Raw genomic sequence first — 18482 nt, 5'->3', positions numbered from 1 at the left:
GAGAATTAGAGACAGATCGTTAATGTGAGGAATAAACAAACTAGGAGCCAGTATAGCTACTCCTGTTTAATGGTTTAGTATCACATGACTGTGTGGAGTGGAGAATAGTGGACCCAAACTAACACTAGTCACAGAAAACATGAAACTTGAAACGTGGCTAACACGGACATGAAAATCAGAGACGGGAATAGTGAAGAACAGAGACATGTGAACAGAGGGAAGCTAGCACATATATATATATATATATATATATATATATATATATACATATACATATATACACATATACATATATATACATATATGTATATATATATATATATATATATATATATGTATATATATATATATATATATATATACGTGTATATATACATATATATATATAATGGTTGCTACACATGCTGTCAGGGACCAAGCAGTAAAGCATAAAGGACACAGGTGGTTTAATTCAAAAAAGGGGTTTTATTGACCCCAAAATATGAAAATATATTTAACAAAGCCAAAACTTAAACAGGCAGACCAATAAAAGAGGTCAACTCAATAGACTAAACTCAAGATAATAGTTAACAAAACCTCAAACAAACATATGATAAACTGACCTGCTGAAATGACACACGGGGAACTTAAATACTGGCTTAGCTAAACCAAATGACACACACGGGGGAAAACAAAATGGCTGCCATATAACCAACTAATAGAAAACAATTAAACAAACATGAAACACCCCCCAGGCAATGAAGCATGTGGTTCTGTCCAATTAGGCTGTCTGTAGTATTTCAGCTCTCCCAGCCCTTTGCCACACCTTTTGCCAGACAGGAGAAGACGCCAACCCCCAGGTAACTCAAACAAAGAGAGATGTATGTAGAGATGTAGATTAATATAACATAAAACAGAACTTTGACCTTGCAAGGTTAATATGTGTGCACGCCATATAAACATTGGAAGGTGTGATGGAAAAATAAATACATTTAATAAAGAAACAATATTGAAGAATAAGTAGAATATTTTAAAGTAGTGACTGTAAATTAAACTAAGGTGAATCAACTGGTGGTGAGGTGTGGAGCTTACCATGTGTGGCATGCCATCACACATGCACATGTAAAAATAAAAACACATAACATTTTTGAAACAAAGTAAATGGTGGAACTGTGGTGGCCCACCAGAGGGCTCCACTCACACCCAGGTCGGGAGGAAGGGTTCTGCTGGTTTTTGGCGCAATATGTCCAGTTGTAGTTTGGAGATGAATAAAGTCGGAATGGAAAGTTACAGCTCCTGTGTCGTCTGTACCATACCTCCACATTGGTGACCCTAGATTTGGACATGTCGCAGGCCATGGGTGATGCTGGCCTCGCCATGGATTCACCAGCGAGCCCCCTGCCTCCCGCCGTGGCTACGCTCGCAGTGGTGCTTCGGTTGCCGGACTTTTGGCTCCACGATGCCCCGTCGTGGTTCGTGCACGTGGAGGCTCAGTTCACTCTTCACGGCATCTTGGCTGACGACACAAAGTTTCATTATGTGGTGGCCTTCCAAACCCTAGCTATGGACCTGCCGACAACACCTCCACCTGCCTTCCCCAGAGCGGCCAATCTGGTGCTGACTGCGGGAATAGCTACACGACGACACCGCTGGAACGACTTCTGCTTCTATCATCAGCGTTTTGGCACCAGAGCGCGTCGCTGCCTTCCACCCTGCTCTTTTCTGGCCCAGGACGATGGGGCTGCAAGCGCTGTAGAGGCCGAGGTCGATACGGAGAGGCTGCTCTTCATTGAAGACTCACGCTCCGGGAGGTGTTTTCTGGTGGACTCCGGCTCGCAGAAGAGCTTAATTCCACCGGCCGCAGCGGACAGGTTAGTGGTGGACAACTGGCCGCGGCTAATAGCAGCTAACGGCTCTCCTATCGCATTATTCGGAGAAAAGTTGGTGACTGTTAGCTTCCATGGTGGGGATTTTCAGTGGAACTTTGTCGTTGCTGCCAGCTCTGTGCCTATCTTGGGCGCCGATTTTCTCTGCGTTCATGGACTGTTAGTCAATGTCGCTCACAGACGTTTGATCGATGCCCTGTCGTTCTCTTCGCTCCCCTGTTTTACCCGGACTGCCGACCCGAATTTAGTGGCCTCCGCGGATGTGCTCCACAGTTTGTTGTTGGAGTTTCCATCGAAGTCCGTTCCTAATTTCTCCAGCACGGTAATGAAGCACGGGGTTGAGCATTACATTCCCACAGTCGGGCCCCCGGTGTTCGCGCGCGCGCCACCTCAACCCGCGAAGCTGTCCGTCACTCGAGAGGAGTTCACGGCCATGGAGCGCCTGGGCATTGTGCAGTTCTCGAACAGCGCCTGGGCCTCTACTCTTCACATGGTGCCCAAATCGGATGGACGGTGGCGTCCGTGCGGGGATTTTCGGCATTTAAATAACGTTATGGAGAATGACCGTTGCCCCATTCCACACATTCAGGACTTTTCCGCCCACCTCACTGGTACCTCGGTGTTTTTGAAAATTGACCTGGTGCGGGGTTATCACCAGGTTCCGGTGTGCTCCGAGGATGTTCCTAAGACTGCCCTCATCACTCCCTTCAGTTTTATTGAGTTTCTACGCATGCCATTCGGGCTGAAAGGTGCCGCGCAGACTTTTCAGTGCCTGATGGACTCTGTTTTGCGTGGCCTGCCCTTCTTTTTCGTCTACCTGGACGATATACTGGTGGCAAGTTGTTCAACGATCCAGCACGAGTCTCATCTGCACCAGGTTTCCCAGCGTTTGGCGAAGCATGGGCTGATCATCAACCCGTCTAAATGTCAGTTCAGATTACCGGTTCTGGATTTCCTGGGACACCGCATTTCTGCTGACGGTGTGGTTCTGTTGCCCGACAAGGTCCAGGCTGTCGTGACTTTTTTGCGTCCCACCTCGGTTAAGGAGTTGCAGGAGTTCATGGGAATGATCAATTTTTATAATCGTTTTCTCCCCAGAGCTGCCCACCTTTTGCAGCCGCTCTACGAAACTTTAAAAAGTAAGACGGCTAAAGATCCTGTTGACTGGTCCCCAGAACGTGTTCAAGCATTTTCCGCGGCGAAGTCAGTGCTGGCCAATGCCGCCCTGCTGGCCCACCCGTTTCCGTCAGCGGAGATCGCATTGACCACTGACGCGTCGGATGTCGCGGTGGGCGCCGTGTTGGAACAGCGCGTCTCTGGCATCTGGCAGCTGCTCACCTTTTTCAGTCGCATGCTCTGTGACGCCAAAACGCAAGTACAGCGTTTTCAATAGAAAGTTGTTGGCTCTGCACCTCGCGACGTGGCATTTTCGTTTTTTTCTCGAGGGTCGCAGTTTCACCGCGTACGTCGACCACAAGCCTTTGACCTTCGCTATGTCCAAGATTTCCGACCCTTGGACCGCACGCCAGCAGCGCCAGTTAGTGGCCATTTCGGAGTTTACGACGGATATTCAGCACGTGGCTGGTAAGTCCAACCGGGTCGCTGACTGTCTGTCCCGCGTGTTGGTTTCTCCCGTGTACGTTGGCGTCGACTACGCCGCCATGGCCACTGAGCAGCGCGCCGACCCGGACGTCCTTGCACTTCGTTCCGCGCAGATGGGCCTCGTGTTGGAGGACACGCCGGTGTGGGAGGGCGGTCCGCGATTGCTGTGCGACGTTTCTACCGGTCGCCTGTGACCGGTCGTTCCCCTTTCATGGCGCCGTTGCGTTTTCGACTTCGTCCATGCCCTCTCTCATCCGGGCGTACGTGCTTCAGTCAAGCTGGTCAGCGCCAGGTTCGTTTGGCTGGGCCTGCGGAAATCGGTGAAGGACTGGGCTGCAGCGTGTGTTCCATGCCAACGTTCAAAGATCCACAGACACACGCAGGTGCCCCTCGAACCCTTCCGCGTCCCTGGTCGGCGTTTCGACCATGTGCATGTCGATCTGGTTGGCCCTCTTCTGCAGTTGCAGGGTTTCACACACCTTTTGACTGTGGTGAATCGCACAACCAGGTGGCCGGAGGCAGTCCCACTGACCCTCCACGACGATGGAGGCGGTGGCCAGGGCTTTCGTGTCGACGTGGGTTTCGCGTTTTGGTCTCCCCGCTGACATTACCTCGGACAAGGGCCCCCAGTTCGTTTCGGAGCTATGGTCTGCCATGGCTGACAGCCTGGGGGTCAAGGTCCACCCCACCATGGCGTACCACCCCAGGCTAACGGCATGTGTGAGCGGTTTCACCGGTCACACATGCCGTTAGTCTGCGGGAGGACCTCGGGGTTTCTCCAGCTGAGCTGGTCCTTTGGTCAGCCCCTCTGTGGACCTGGGGAGTTTCGGCCTGAGACCCCCCCCCATGTTTCGATACCTCTGTGCTGTCTTCCCACCCCATGGGGGGTCCCTTTTCTGTTATGAGCCCCGTGCACCACTGCCTGCCTGACGTTTTTGTTCCGAAATCATTGGACTCCTCTCAGTTTGTTTTTGTCAAGCACGATGCTCATCAACCCCCCTTGCGTCCGCTTTATGACGGCCCATATAGAGTTATTAAGCCGGGCCACAAGCACTTCGTTTTGGACTTCGGGGGTCGGCAGGAGGTGGTTTCAGTTGACCGGCTTAAACTTGCACACGTTCTGCAGGATGATCTGTTGGTGCCGGCCCGGGCCCCTCGCTGCGGCCACCCATCTACAGCCGGACTGTTGGATTCTGCCCCTTCCTCAGAGAGTGCCCCGCGCCCGCCGGTGATCAAGGAACCTATGGCAGGTTCAGCCTGAGCTAGTGGGCCCACAGCCAGTTCTCCAGTTCAGCCGTTCGGACCGTATGCTTAAGCCCCGGGCTTTGGACTAGTGGACGGTTCTACTGGGTGTTCGGGGGGGGCATGTGATGTGTGGGGGCCCACCAGAGGGCTCCACTCACACCCAGGTTGGGAAGAGGGGTTCTGCTGGTTTTTGGCGCAATGTGTCCAGTTGTAGTTTGGAGATGAATAAAGTCGGAATGGAAAGTTACAGCTCCTGTGTCGTCTGTACCATACCTCCACTAAACATTTATTTTTATACTTGCTCTTGTGTTGAAGCAGTCTCAGCCTCTCTCTGTCTTTGTCCTTTCGCTCACAGGGACAGCTCAGGCTGAGGACTCTGAAAGATTTTTAGAAATTATCAGAATAGAAAGGGTAGGAATGAGCAATCTTCCACCACCTCCACGTCGGCCTCCTGTCTCTTTGTCAGTGCCACATCTTTAAATCTTTAAATCATACACAGGATACCTCACTAGGTTGTAAACCTTAGTATTCACTTTAGCTGCTGTCCTTCTGCCACACCTGCTTTTGGACTTTCTAGTCTGTATGGCTCACTCTATGTACTTAACCTGATCTACCATCACTACCTCTACTCCTGCACCTCCACTGTCATCTCTGTCTTCAGCTCCTTCACACACGTATTCTGTCTTTCACTGCTCTTCTCTTCAGAGCATACCTCCACCTCTCCAGGTTCTCTTCCATCCACCTGCTCCCTGCTCTGACTGTCAGTACATTTACATCTTTCATCATACCAACCTGCTGTAAGTCCTTCCAGCTACAGCTGTAGTTTCAGCCAGTTGCCTCATTGCAATGCAGGCCATTGGCTACAGTGTTGGCTGGATTTGGATGTAGGTCATCATTTCTTAGTGTCCTGTCCTATAAAATACCTGGATGGTAGGTCACTCCATGATACAGCCCTTGCCCCAGAAAGTACAGGGTACATAAGGTGTAAGAGGGGGAAATATTGTTTGTTTTTCCAGATATTCACCATGTAATAACCCAGTACTTCAAATTACTTAAGTAATTATTTTATTGTTTCCTGTTCAAAACGTGTTACACAAAATTACATATAATTACAATGTAATTGTTTCACAGTTTCTTGCAAAAACCTGACTTGTTACGTGAAAGTACACATGTAACAAGGCTACTTATGCCTTAGTGTAGTTGTTTCATCGTTTCGGTCTTGCATGTGACTCCATAATACGGCCCACAGCCCAGAAAGTAAAGGGTACCTACAGTGAAATTGTTTCCTGCAAAAACCTGACTTGTTGCCTGCAATTGCACGTAGGTACCTTATTTGCGGGTCATGTGTTGCTGATATTCTATTCTATTCTATTCTATTCTATTCTATTCTATGTCAGAATTCGCCAGCCCCAGTATTTTCATTAAGACAGACATTTTCCAATACAGTAAGAGACAGTCAATTGAATGGCCTCTGTGCTGGTGAAATTCAGGAATGCTCTGGGGACTCGTTCAGTGGAGTGGCTTTACAGATAAAAGCTCCCAACATAAAGAAAAACAGCAGCAAGGAACTTGAGTTGAAGACTGAAGATTGAGAAAAATGTATTTATTGTAGAAGATCAAGCACTCATACCTCTGAATTACTTTGGTTAATTTTTTTCTATCCCATAGCTTTAAAATTCTTTTAGGATGTTCTTTGACATCACACATGACATGAAAGACAAGCAGATTCTGGAGTGGCTTAAATGATTTGAATTACTAACTACAGTGTATTTCTTACACACCCCTTTCTTCATCCCACTGTTCTGCAGTGTTGGAGCTCCTACAGATTCCATGAGGCAGGTCAAATTTGGCTTGATTAAACACTGGAGCATCACATACCCATTCTTAGCATAATGTTCGAACTGTTCATCGCCTTTATGATATTAACTAGAATGCAGAATGTTACTATGGTGCTGATCATCAGCTTCATGAAACCATAGATCATGGTATTTGTATGCATTCTGTAAGGTCTTGTGGATAAAGTCAAGTAAATGACAAGGTGTAATAACAATTTTGGCATCTATGGTACATGGATGTAGTGCTTCTGGCTCACCATATACAGTATGTATCGTCAACTGATTTGGCTCAGTCACTTTGACACTCTTTGTGTTCAAGCCCATAGTTTCAGAGATGATTAATATACCGTGCATTTAAACATTTAACAATTCAATTCAATTCAATTCAATTCAATTTTATTTATATAGCGCCAAATCACAACAAAAGTCGCCTCAAGGCGCTTTATGTACAGTAGATAGCACAATAATAAATACAGAGAAAAACCCAACAATCATATGACCCCCTATGAGCAAGCACTTTGGCGACAGTGGGAAGGAAAAACTCCCTTTTAACAGGAAGAAACCTCCGGCAGAACCAGGCTCAGGGAGGGGCGGCCATCTGCTGCGACCGGTTGGGGTGAAAGAAGGAAAACAGGATGAAAGACATGCTGTGGAAGAGAGACAGAGATTAATAACAGATATGATTCGATGCAGAGAGGTCTATTAGCACATAGTGAGTGAGAAAGGTGACTGGAAAGGAAAAACTCAATGCATCATGGGAATCCCCGGCAGCCTACGTCTATTGCAGCATAACTAAGGGAGGATTCAGGGTCACCTGGTCCAGCCCTAACTATATGCTTTAGGAAAAAGGAAAGTTTTAAGCCTAATCTTGAAAGTAGAGATAGTGTCTGTCTCCCGAATCCAAACTGGAAGTTGGTTCCACAGAAGAGGGGCCTGAAAACTGAAGGCTCTGCCTCCCATTCTACTTTTAAATACTCTAGGAACAACAAGTAGGACTGCAGTGCAAGAGCGAAGTGCTCTAATAGGGTGATATGGTACTACAAGGTCATTAAGATAAGATGGGGCCTGATTATTTAAGACCTTGTATGTGAGGAGCAGGATTTTGAATTCAATTCTGGATTTAACAGGAAGCCAATGAAGGGAAGCCAAAACAGGAGAAATATGCTCTCTCTTTCTAGTCCCTGTCAGGACTCTTGCTGCAGCATTTTGGATTAGCTGAAGGCTTCTCAGCGAGTTTTTAGGACTTCCTGATAATAGTGAATTACAGTAGTCCAGCCTGGAAGTAATAAATGCATGAACTAGTTTTTCAGCATCACTCTGAGACAGGATATTTCTAATTTTAGAGATGTTGCGCAAATGGAAGAAAGCAGTCTTACATATTTGTTTAATATGTGCATTGAAGGACATGTCCTGGTCAAAAATGACTCCAAGGTTTCTCACAGTGTTACTGGAGGCCAAGGTAATGCCATCCAGAGTAAGAATCTGCTTAGATACCATATTTCTAAGATTTTCAGGGCCGAGTACAATAACCTCAGTTTTATCTGAATTAAGAAGCAGAAAGTTAGCGGCCATCCAGGTCTTTATGTCTTTAAGACATTCCTGCAGTTTAACTAATTGGTGTGTGTTACCTGGCTTCATGGATAGATAGAGCTGCGTGTCATCTGCATAGCAGTGAAAATTTATGCTATGTCTTCTAATGATGTTGCCTAGGGGAAGCATGTATAATGTAAATAGAATTGGTCCTAGCACTGAACCCTGTGGAACACCATAATTGACCTTAGTGTCTGAAGAGGACTCTCCATTTACATGTACAAACTGGAGTCTATTAGATAGATATGATACAAACCACTGCAGTGCAGTACCTGTAATACCTACAGCATGTTCTAATCGCTCTAATAGGATATTATGGTCAACAGTATCGAACGCAGCACTGAGGTCTAGCAGGACAAGCACAGAGATGAGTCCACTGTCAGAGGCCATAAGAAGATCATTTGTAACCTTCACTAAAGCTGTTTCTGTGCTGTGATGAGCTCTGAAACCTGACTGAAACGCTTCAAATAAGCCATTCCTCTGCAGATGATCAGTTAGCTGTTTGACAACTACTCTTTCAAGGATTTTTGATATGAAAGGAAGGTTGGAGATTGGCCTATAATTAGCTATGACAGCTGGGTCTAGAGATGGCTTTTTAAGTAAAGGTTTAACTACAGCCACCTTGAAGGCCTGTGGTACATAGCCGATTATTAGAGATAGGTTGATCATATTTAAGATCGAAGAATTAATTAATGGCAGGACTTCTTTGAGCAGTTTTGTAGGAATGGGGTCTAAAAGACACGTTGATGGTTTGGAGGAATTAATTATTGAAGTTAACTCAGAAAGATCAATTGGAGAAAAAGAGTCTAACTTAACATTGATGGTACTAAGAGTAGCTGTAGATAATATTACATCTGTGGGATGATTATTGGTAATTTTTTCCCTAATGATAAAAATTTTATTTGTGAAGAAGTTCATGAAGTCATTACTAGTTAACGTTAAAGGGATGGTTGGCTCAGTAGAGCTCTGACTTTTTGTCAGCCTGGCTACAGTGCTGAAGAGAAACCTGGGGTTGTTCTTATTTTCTTCAATCAGTGACGAATAGTAAGATGTTCTGGCTTTGCGGAGGGCTTTCTTATAAAGCAGCAAACTATTTCTCCAGGCTAAATGATGATCCTCTAAATTTGTGACACGCCATTTCCTCTCCAGCTTACGAGTTATCTGCTTTAGGCTACGTGTTTGAGAATTATACCACGGAGTCAGGGACTTTGGATTTGAGGCCTTAGTTTTCACAGGAGCTACAGTATCCAGAGTCGTACGTAGTGAGGAGGTAAAATTATTAACAAGATAATCGACCTCTGTTGGAGTAGCGTTCAGATAGCTGCTCTGCTCTATGTTGGTACAGGGCATTGAAGATGATAACAGTGGGTGGATTATATTCTTAAACTTAGTTACAGCACTTTCAGAAAGACATCTACTTTGATAAAGTCTACTCTCCACTGCTGTGTAATCAATTATTGTAAATGTAAATGTTATCAGGAAATGATCAGACAGCAGAGGGTTTTCAGGAAACACTGTTAAATATTCAGTTTCTATGCCATATGTTAAAACAAGATCTAGAGTGTGATTAAAGTGGTGGGTGGGTTCTTTTACATTTTGAGAGAAGCCAATTGAGTCTAATAACAGATTAAATGCGATGTTGAGGCTGTCATTTTTAGCATCTACATGGATGTTAAAATCACCCACAATAATTATTTTATCTGAGCTGAGCACTAAATCAGATAAAAAGTCTGAGAAATCAGAGAGAAACTCTGTGTAAGGCCCAGGTGGACGATAGATGATAACAAGTAAGACTGGTTTCTGAGTTTTACAGCTGGGGTGGACGAGGCTAAGCATCAGGCTTTCAAATGAATTAAAAGTCTGTCTTGGTCTTTCGTTAATTAATAGGCTGGTGTGAAAAATTGCTGCCACACCGCCCCCTCGGCCTGTGCTTCGGGATTTCTGGTAGTTAGAATGACTCGGGGGTGTTGATTCATTTAAACTAACATACTCATCCTGCTGCAACCAGGTTTCTGTAAGGCAGAGTAAATCGATTTGTTGATCAATTATTAAGTCATGTACTAACAGAGACTTGGAGGAGAGAGACCTAATATTTAATAATCCACATTTCACTGTTTTACTCTTTGGTTCAGATGTGGATACTGTATTGTTCTTTCTTTGTGATTTTTTATGTTTAAGTTGTTTATTGCTGGTTTTTAGTTTGTTTTTTGTCTTTTTGGGAGCTGACACAGTCTCAATGGAGATGGGTTTTTGGGGGGTAGCAGGAGGAGAGAAGCTGCAGAGAGGCGTGTAAGACTGCAACTCTGCTTCCTGGTCCCAACTCTGGATAGTCATATTTTGGGGGGTTTAATGAATTTGTCCATATTTCTAGAAATGAGAGCTGCTCCATCCAAAGTGGGATGGATGCCGTCTCTCCTAACAAGACCAGGTTTCCTCCAGAAGGTTTGCCAATTATCTATGAAGCCCACATCGTTTCTGGGACACCACTCAGACAGCCAGCAATTTAAGGAGAACATGCGGCTAAACATGTCACTCCTGGTCTCATTGGGGAGGGGACCAGAGAAAACTACAGAGTCCGACATTGTTTTTGCAAAGTTACACACCGATTCAATATTGATTTTAGTGACCTCCGATTGGCGTAACCGGGTGTCATTACTGCCGACGTGAATTATGATCTTACTGTATTTACGTTTACCCTTAGCCAGCAGTTTTAAATTTCCTTCAATGTCGCCTGCTCTGGCCCCTGGAAGACAATTGACTATGGTTGCCGGTGTCTCTAGCTTCACATGTCTGAGAACAGAATCACCAATTACCAGAGTTTGACCCCCGGCGGGTGTGTCGCCGAGTGGGGAAAAACGGTTAGACACATGAACAGGTTGGTGGTGTACCTGGGGCTTCAGTTTAAGACTATGCTTCCTCCTCACCGTCACCCAGCCGCCCTCTTTCCCCAGCTGCTTGGGGTCTGCCGGGGAACAGCTAGCGGGGCCTACGCTATCTTCGGCTGCACCAGCTACAGGGGCCTGGCTAGCTACGGGTGAATGAAGGGTGCGAAGCCGAGTCTCCAATTCAGTAATCCTGGCCTCCAGAGCTGCAAATATGCTACATTTATTACAGGTATCATTACTGCTAAAGGAGGCCGAGGAGTAACTAAACATCTGACACAATGAGCAGGAAAGTGCAGGAGGGACAGGTGAAGTAGCCATGGTGCTAACGAGTCGGCTACGAGCTAAGCTAGCGAAACAGTAAAGAGACAGTGAGTGAATACTTTGGCTATAAATTAGGTAGTGAGTACACAGAAAGGGTGATTCAGATGAAGCACGTTAAGATTATACTATGAAAAAGGGATGTATCAAAAGATTTAAATTAAATTGCTAAGCAGAAAAGCTACTCAGAAACACCACTGTGTTTGAGCAGGAACAGGAAGTGATACTATACCACAGAGCGCAAAGATACAATTTTCATGTTCTGAAGGCTGGTCCGTGATTGAAATGGGCATCAGTTCATAGTGAGGTACGGAGAAGCACACCCTGCAACCTCGACTTTTACTCTGCCCAACCACCGACCCGCATGAAGGCTCACTTCCATAGCTCACAATGAAGCCAACCTTCCATCTACAACAGCTATCTGATTCAACTCCACAAACTCTGGCAGACCCCTGCTGAACCATGTGCCGATATCATTCCTGTGTAGTAACACACAGTGTTTGCCATCTGGACAAAAAACATACTGGAAAATTTTGTTTTCTAGTACTTGATACTTCAAGTCTTCTCTTTGGTTACCTGGAGAGAAGGCTGAACAATTTTTCTGCCATGTAGATCGGTTGTTGTGGGGTGTGGCTTTGGGGCTGCAGGGGAGGCTGAGACACACCAGAGCTCCATTAGCCAATTACGTCCCCCCTATAAAGGATATGCTGGGACCTGAGGTGTTGTGTGTGTGTGTGGGTGGCAGCTGAAAAGCTGCAGCCAAGTATTAGAGGAAACCGCAACCAAATAAAACATCGTAAAGTGCAAACTATGTGGTCGGGTCTGTTATTCTGTCACAGTGGTACCGAAACCCAGGATCATGGCACGGTAGAACCCCGACCGGCCCAGCCAGTGGAGTCACTGGCCTGAATGGTGGCTGAGCTCGCGGCTATGCCGAAGAAGCAGGCAGAGGTGTTTTGCCGCCAAGCGGAACAACTGTGGGACTGGTCTGTGCTCCGGATGCAGCTATTAGAAAGTCTGGTAGATCGGGCTGGTTCCTTGCTGACACCGACACCGGTGTCCCTCCGCCGCATGAAGGAGGGAGACAAACCCCATGCCTTTCTGGAGGTCAGCGCACCAGAGGGACCTGCTCAGCCCGAGCCGGAGGTCCGCACTAGAGGGACCTGCCATGCCCGAGCTGAAGGTCAGCATGCCGGAGGGACCTGCCACGCCTACGCCAGAGGTCGCTGCAGTGTCTAGTCCTGTTGTTGTGTGTCTGGGTGGCAGCTGAAAAGCTGCAACCGAGTATTAGAGGAAACAACAACCAAATATAATGTTGTAAAGTGCGAACTATGTGGTCGGGTCTGTCATTCTGTCACAGTGGCATTCAACCATTAACTGATGGTTCATTGAGAGAGACAATAGAATGTTTTGGAAGCTGTGGGTATCCCTAACCACACACTGTTCTTCTCTTCAAAGCACATACTGTAGTCCACAAGGACACAAAAAGACCAAAAGCCTTTATCAATTGTGTGTAGTGTTCTAGATAAGATTTCTTTAAAGGAAGTCTTTTGCAAGGTTATGCTGTGCCAGTGCTCAAATATCTTGCTGTCAAGGAAACCAATAGTGAAGTGTGTAAGAATGGTTGAAAAGTCAAGTTGATCTTTATCCTTAAGTTTCAGAATGACCAGCTGGACTCATTCTCTGGTATTCTTTCTCCAGCTATCAGGGGAAGGAGTTGAAGCAAAGACCTTTGCAGCAAAGGTCTGTGGAACTGATTGTGGTGTGTTGGTTTTATCTATCCATCTGTATGGGAACTCTTTAAGTAGTTTATTTAGTTCATCAAGTGTGAAATGTTTCCCCTTAATTAAGACTTTTGACACTGTGCTGACTCTGAAGGTACAGTTTATAGTTTTTAGTTACACAACTGACTCTACCCTGGCGGGCAAAACATTATCCATCAAGACAACCGATGGTGGACAGTCTGTAGTACTGCAGGGCAAAAGTGTTTTGTTTTGTTTTTTGCCTGTCTACTAGGGTAACTATCCATGAAGGAAAAACCAAGATACAAAGAGAAACTATGAATGCTGGGGACTTGTGATTCATATTATAACCCAACAGCTTTAATTAAATCCCTAAAAAGGGCAGCGTCTATCCAAAAACTCCAGTTCAGTGAACTCTGTGTTTATCTTGTAGAGAATCCCTCACCTTACACTGCTCCTAGGCTTTCAAAGAACGGACAACTGCATGTATTTTCTGTCTGACTGGGCAAATACTCATCTACCTCCTGGGGGTTTGGTCCACACACAACAAAAAAATAGGAAGGGTGCGCAGAATGTAATCAACACTGCCCAAAACATAATTAGCTGCCTTCTGCCACACATGGAGGCCAGCATCTCTTGTCTCAGAAAAACCAAGGTCATCACAGGACACCCATCACATCCCGCCCACCACCTGTGACCTGGTGCCCTCTGGACGGTCACACACCTCTAGAGTCACAAACAGCTTTTTCCAGTTCCAGTCGTATTAATTTGTCATGTTAACGTTTTGTTATAACAGTAAAATTGACTGAGCATTTTTTTAAGTAAATCATTCCTAAAGTTTAATGAACTAGCTGGAGGTTGGTGCTTTTTCTCTTCATGTGTCAAGTGGATTGGCAAACCCAGACCCTGGCCGAGCTACACACACATACCCAAACACGCACAAATAAGAGAAAGGAACACATTGGAGTGTTCAACGGTGCAAAGAAAAGACTCGATCTGTGTGTGAGTGGCCTGAGTGATGAAGTTTACTCAGACCATGGCTCAGATTGGTGAGGTGAGAAATTGGTGAGAAAACTAAGTTAAGGTTGATCTAATTATATGTTCTGTGCATTTTCTTTTGAATCAAAGCAAAGCATTTTTTAACAATGAACTGGACTTTCAATTCATGATACCAAAATGTACATGAGAGACATCTGTTTAGAATACATTTTGTGAAAAACAGCCTGCAAAAGTGTTTAAAGCATACATTAGTCCAAACAGCGTAGCAGCCGCTAGGGCAGAGTTATCCAAATCCTTCAAGACTCTCTGACCTTCAGAGACTATCCCAGGGTCTTCAGTGGCATCTCTTAACTTTATAATGCAGATTCCTATGCTTGTTTCCTGAATACATCTTTGGATAATGGCTTCATCTGTGGCCTGAAAAAGGCTGATTCCCAAAATAATATTCAGTGAACAATGGTCAAAGAACATTATACCACATTTTATCTTAATGATCTAGTTGTGTACCTTTCCCAAAAAATACTGAGAAGCATATTAGGTGAACAGAGATGGACTTGTTACAGCATTAATTAGTATTACAATTCAACTTTATTGTCATTGCACATGTCACAAGTACAAGGCAACGAAATGCAGTTTGCATCCATCCAAAAGTGCTTTAGCCATGATATAGATATATTACAAAATATATATTACCAATAATATAGATATATAGATATATTACAGAAATGGGTCTGTTATGGGTATGAGGGTACAAAATATGGATCTGTTATGGGTATGTTATAATGTACACGGTATGAAGGTATATTATGAATATGCTATAACTATAAGTATGTACAGGCTGTAGTGGTGTACAAGCTATGTACAGGCTATGAACAGGATATAAATATGAAAACTATACAGAAATATGAAACAAAAAAAGCTATACAGAAATATGAATTATGCAAGTTATAAACAGTTGTAAATAGTTGTAGAATTAAAATTATCGTATTGTACAGAATGATTGTCTATACAGCATTTACAGTAGTGCAGTTGAGATCATTGAGATACAGTGGCTTGCAAAAGTATTCAGCCCCCTTGAACTTTCCCACATTTTGTCACATTACAGCCACAAACATGAATCCTTTTGCAAGCCACTGTATATGGATACAGTACAGTTGTTATATAAAGTGCTAGTGGTTGTGAGTGGTGGTTCAGTCCATGTTATTATTGTGTGTTTGAGGGTACAGTTGTCCATTGTGTGTGTGTGTAGGTGGTTGTGGGTGTGTGTATGTTCAGTCCATGAGTTTAACGTGGGTCAGATGTCAGGAGGCAGAGTTCAGGAGTCTGACAGCTGTGGGGAAGAAGCTGTTCCGGTACCTGGTGGTCTTAGTCCGGAGGCTCCTGTAGCACCTCCCAGAGGGCAGGAGGGTGAAGAGTCCATGTGATGGGTGACTGGGGTCTTTGATGATTTTCCCAGCCCTTTTCAGACACCGCTTCCTGTAGATGTCCTTTATGGCAGGAAGTGGCGCTCCGGCGATGCGTTGTTGGCAGTTTTCACGACCCTCTGCAACGCCTTCCGGTCCGAGGTGGAGCAGTTCCCGTACCAGACTGTTATACAGTTGGTCAGGATGCTCTCGATGGTGCAGCGATAGAAGTTCACCAGGATGTCTGAGGACAGGTGGTTCTTCCTCAGGGTCCTCAGGAAGAAGAGGGGCTGGTGAGCCTTCTTGACCAGCTTGGAGCAGTTGGTCGTCCAGGTGAGATCCTCGGAGATGTGGACTCCCAGGAACTTGAAGCTGCTCACACGCTCCACAGCCGTCCCCTTAATGTAGATGGGTGGATGTGGGTCAGTATTCCTCCTGTAGTCCACGATGAGCTCCTTGGTCTTGTCGGTGTTTAGCAGCAAGTTGTTTGTGTCGCACCACTCAGCCAGACGATCCACCTCCTCCCTGTATGCATGTAGCATGTAGCATGTGTAATCAATGCTAATCCTGTGGCGTATAAGACTTACGTCTTTTCCAGAAATACACACTCAGCTCAACTTGTCTTGACAACACAACAAACACATTACCACCACCTCTGCAAGAATCATATTAAAGAATATGGAGAGTTCACGCATGAGAAACACCTGTTAGGTGTTCAAAATATAGTTTTATACAATAGAGGCATTTATGACTTAAATCTTTATATTAGTGCTGTCAGCATTAATCTCGTTAAAATGACGTTAACGTCATAACTGCATTAACGCCGCAAATCTCCGTTAGCAAGTTAACGCGGATTGCCCCGTGTGTGGGGCTGCACGGCGTCAACGCGTTAGTGCGGTTAGCTCGTTAACGCGTTTGCGCCATCCATGCCCATGCACGGGGTGATCCGTGCTAGCTGGCTACCAGAAGACAGATTTATAATACTTAATGTATTCAAAATGTGGATCTGTGCATCTCTAGTATACAGTGAGGTTCAAACTTTTTTCTAATTTTGGTTCTGTACATGACCAGAACAAATTAAAAATGAAACGACTCAGATACAGGTGAAGTGCAGACTTTCAGTTTTGATTCAGTGGGTTGGACAAAAAGATTGCATAAAAATGTGAGGAACTAAAGCTGTTTTTTAAAAACACAATCCCTTCATTTCAGAGACTCAAAAGTATTTGGACAAATTAAAAAACTCAAAATAAAATGTTCATTTCTAATACTTGGAAATCCTTTGCTGGCAGTGACAGCATGAAGTCTTGAACTGAGGATGCTGTGTTTCCTCCTTTTTAATCCTTTGCCAGGCCTTAACTGCAGTGTCCTCACACTGTCACACTGTCACACTGCCTCTGCCGTGTTTTACAGATGATGTGGCATGATTTGGATCATGAGCTGTTCACAACTTCTCCATACTTTTTCTTGCCATCATTCTGCTGGAGGTTTCATGTGTCCAAAGAATGTTTTTCCAGAACTGTGCTGGCTTTTTTAGATTTTTTTTAAATTTTTTTTAAGCAAAGTCCAATCTAGCCTTTCTATTCTTGAAGCTTATGAGTGGCTTGCACCTTGCAGTGAACCCTCTGTATTTAATTTCATGCAGTCCATGTGACTATGTTGCATAATGTGCTTGCTGTATAAAGAGTGCTCAAGTAGAGTAGAAGAGTGCTATATAGGAACCAGTCAGTTTACCTATTTCTTCTAATTCTGCTGCACAAACTCTTTTCACCTTAAAGATCTCATGACTGTACTCCCATTCAGAATGAAAAGACGCCTCCAGGAAATGTGGATGTGTGCAGATATGTGATGGCGAACCTTGTGTGTGTATGTTGTTTTGATATAGATGGTAAAGTACAGCTTTAACTGTTAGTGCTTCATTTCCATTTCCTATAAATAATGCTTGTGAGCTAGTGTATTGTTGGCTGGGGCCTCTGATCATGAGTAAATGTTATTAGTTATACCTGTGCCAAAGGTTTCCAAAGTGGATCATTACAGTTACAGTTACTGTTGTAATTGTACTCATATTATTGATGATCATAATAGCTGAATAAAGAAGAAAGGGTGCTGAACCTGTCTGATAAGCTTTGGTTTTGTGACTTCAGGTTAGGCCACCTGTGGGCAGTGTTGGCTTTCAGTGTCACCTTCTAAATAAAGCCCGTCTTCATGTAATACGTGTATGTGCACAAATGAACTTGAATATTCACACTTGAACATTTCTGTGATTTTTATTTTGCACCATTTTTTTTTAGAAACTTTTGTAACCCAGAGTTTGTTTCTATCATAAATTTTCCTGAAAAATTGGTGTCATGACGAGAGCTGTTTTTGTTTTTGTGCATTAATTCACACTCTGATTTAGGAAAATCAGCCAAATACTCCCGACTTCATGAAGTGCTGTCAAACACACTGACACTCTGTGCCTCGGGAATCTTGACATGTGTTGTCAAGAGCCAAACACAGATTGAACTACAGATCATTGTCTCCTCGCTTTGCTTCACTCACTCATTCATTGTGCAACAGCTGCTAATATTTTCACTGTCTGCAGAACTGGAGGGCTCTTAATCTTCACATGAGTTCAGCTGTTGCCACCAAAAGCCAAGGCACAGTGATTTAGAATCTTTTACCCCATGAGGGTATATTTAATTTAGTCTAGTGATTAGTAGTATTCAGAAAGTAAACAGTATTAATACAAAGACTGTGTTTGTTGGGCCAAAACCACAACAGATGATCTCTTTGATGAGGAGGAGTTGATACAACCCCCCTTCTCTGACTCCGCCCACCTCTACACTGCAGCTTGAGTTTGGCCTGAAGTTCTGACAACCCCGACTCTATAGAGGCTATGAATATCACCGTGCTGAAAATAAAACCAGAGTCTCTTCCACCAAATCCAATATTTACATTTTTTATTAGAAATGGTCAACACATGTAACATATCTGACTCGACTTTGCATGTTTCCTGCAG

At 44.5% G+C, this 18482-nt stretch overlaps 1 protein-coding gene across 1 annotated transcript in view; it reads left to right on the top strand.

Moving 5' to 3' along the window:
- adarb1a (adenosine deaminase RNA specific B1a) overlaps positions 1–18482 on the top strand; it is a 53800-nt gene that overhangs the window by 8269 nt on the left and 27049 nt on the right. The window lies entirely within an intron of this gene.

This window comes from Oreochromis niloticus, linkage group LG23, assembly GCF_001858045.2.
Source record: "Oreochromis niloticus isolate F11D_XX linkage group LG23, O_niloticus_UMD_NMBU, whole genome shotgun sequence".
Classification (NCBI taxonomy): Eukaryota; Metazoa; Chordata; class Actinopteri; order Cichliformes; family Cichlidae; genus Oreochromis; species Oreochromis niloticus.
Note: the sequence above shows the minus strand (reverse complement) of the source record. Positions and strands in the feature narration are given on the sequence as shown.